Genomic DNA, 2,450 nt, shown 5'->3' with positions numbered 1-2,450 from the left:
GTAGAAATATTTTCATGTGCTGAAATTAAAATAGAATAAAAATCATTAAAGGTTTTTTATAACATTTTGTCACAAGGCAAAACGTATAACATCTCAGCATATCGCTCACATTCTTACACTCAAAAGTTTGGCATATTTTAGCAGGATATGCTTTGTGACAAAATTCACAGCAAAACATTAGTTAGACACAGAAGACGGTGGGTGTACCTGGTGGGTAGGGAGAGGTTTGATGTTCCAGAGTGGTACATCCTGCATGGACACCTGGAGGTTGGATGTGTTCCATATGAAGAGCAGTGTTTTGGACTCCTTCTGTTCCCCTGCTGCTACCTTCTGACACAAAGAAGAGGAACCAAAAAACTCTAAAAATTAAAATAATTAAAAGAAAAGAAGAAAATTGCGAAACAAGAAGCAAGTTGACATAAATTGAACACATTATACAAATCTAGCTAATGGAATGCATTTACTTTTTTCCCACATCTTGATCGCATTGTAGTTCATGTTTACGTATCTTCTGTGTTTGTGGTAACACATAATCCCCAGTATTAAATGTAACTCATCACAATACAACACGCACTATAAAAAGAAAGTGTGGAACTTCAGTGATAAACAATGCCAATGATTAGTAAATACACAGCAGCAAACCAAACCTATGAGAAAGGATCTTGACGAGGGATGAAACATTATTGTAAATATTGCGTTGTTTTGGTTTCAAAATTCTCACAATAATGCCGTGATGTGTGACGCTATCAAACGAGAACTCCCGTCAGTGTGTTTTTTTCTGACAATATTAAGTGGGCTGATCTGAGAAGTAAACTCGATCTCCCATGATAACCCGCACAGTGTGGGACAACAAAGTTCAAACAGGGGACATTATATAGGGGCGAAAAAGAGGAACTGTGCAGGAGTGACGGGAACGTTTGTGCTTCGTAGCTCGGAGGAATTGTTGCTGTGAAATATTTCTGTGCCTATAACTGCTGTGTTAGATTAAACTAAAATATGTGTGTTACTTGAAATTCTGGATGATTTTGCACCATTCCTTTGCACTTAAAATACCTGTTTATAATAATAAATAGGACTACAACATATGAACATTATGTTTGTATTCAATTACAGTAAGTGTGTTTATCCTAAACATTCCTGCCACTTCATTTAACACACGTTGACATGTTTGTAACAATATCTTACCGTGGCTTTAACACTGTGACGATATAATACCATGACATTTTGATATTGTTACATCCCTAATCATGACTTGATGTTACCTACCAGCCTTAACTTGAAGATGAAAGGTTCAAAGAAGATTAATTACACATGCTGAGATAACTCATATTTCAAGTTTCATTCTTCATATATGTGCTACTGTAATCAGGGTAAAAGAAAGCAATATTTCCATGCTTGTTCCTGACAAACTGTGGACAGCTTTTTATCCATCTATCTGGTCTGTAAATCTCAATCAGAACTAATTCACATAAACAAAGAACACGCATATACATATAACTTACTTAGACATTGCTCATCAGTCTCCACATTCACATTGGTGGCTGCAGGAAGAAAAATAAAGTATCACATATTATATCTGCTGCCAGTTTAATGCACCACCACTATGCCAGTCTACTCACCAATTGTACAGTCCTTCTTGATCGTTTATTTGAGTCAACTTCTTTACCGGTTCTTCTCCATCGTTTTGCAGGTTTTCGTTTTGTCATTTTGACACTCCAATACGATGTGAATACAGACAAAGGTTGCTGGAATACACAGTGGAACTTCTTGTAAATGTAAAAGTCTATATTATGTTGAAGCAGTGTATGTTCAGTAATTTATATTGTTCCACTTCCAATGTTCTCTGTACATTTATGTCTATCATTGTTATTTCACTATGGGATGTATAAAGTGTATCTTATCACTTGCGATGCCTCGGTGGAGGTAAGTATCATAGCTTCGAGCAAGGTGGTTGCGCCGTTGAATGCGGCATTTATAGCTCTATTTTCGTAACACAGTGACGTTACATTAGTTTGATGAATAATAACTCGTGTGTGTTAAAGTAATTTAAATACCAAAACAAAAACAATAAATGGTATTACTTACTTTCAGTCGTTATTCCTTCGATGCTGAATTGTTTCCTCCAATCGATACAAGTCACATTCGCCCACTAAATGCGCATGCGTGTTTACCAGGAAGAGCAAATATGATTGGACAGATTCATGGGGCGCCGTGCCAAATCTCGCGAGAATGTTGATGAGACAGATCCACATCTCAAAATTTAGATAAAGTTGATTTTCTCCTTATATGTCCATCTGAAAATAGCTATTTTTGGCTATGTGTAACTCTCAAAGGAAGGCAATTCAGAAAATTCACGCCTTCTATCAGACAGCGGCGGACATGACGCGTTGTTTGCCATCAACGTCAGAAGAAGAAGAAGCGGGAAAACAGTAGGTGGCGTAACATTTTAA

The 2,450-nt window shown here is 36.9% G+C and overlaps 1 long non-coding RNA gene across 1 annotated transcript; it reads right to left on the bottom strand.

Moving 5' to 3' along the window:
* Positions 1-207: 207 nt before the first annotated feature.
* LOC133619039 (uncharacterized) lies at positions 208-2,138 on the bottom strand. The gene is made up of 4 exons (XR_009817385.2): positions 2,086-2,138; positions 1,620-1,745; positions 1,503-1,541; positions 208-330 (listed from the first exon to the last, which is right to left on the bottom strand). It is a non-coding gene; the product is annotated as an uncharacterized lncRNA (long non-coding RNA).
* Between the last annotated feature and the right edge of the window lie 312 nt (positions 2,139-2,450).

The sequence above is a fragment of the Nerophis lumbriciformis genome, linkage group LG19 (genome assembly GCF_033978685.3).
Source record: "Nerophis lumbriciformis linkage group LG19, RoL_Nlum_v2.1, whole genome shotgun sequence".
Classification (NCBI taxonomy): domain Eukaryota; kingdom Metazoa; phylum Chordata; class Actinopteri; order Syngnathiformes; family Syngnathidae; genus Nerophis; species Nerophis lumbriciformis.
Note: the sequence above shows the minus strand (reverse complement) of the source record. Positions and strands in the feature narration are given on the sequence as shown.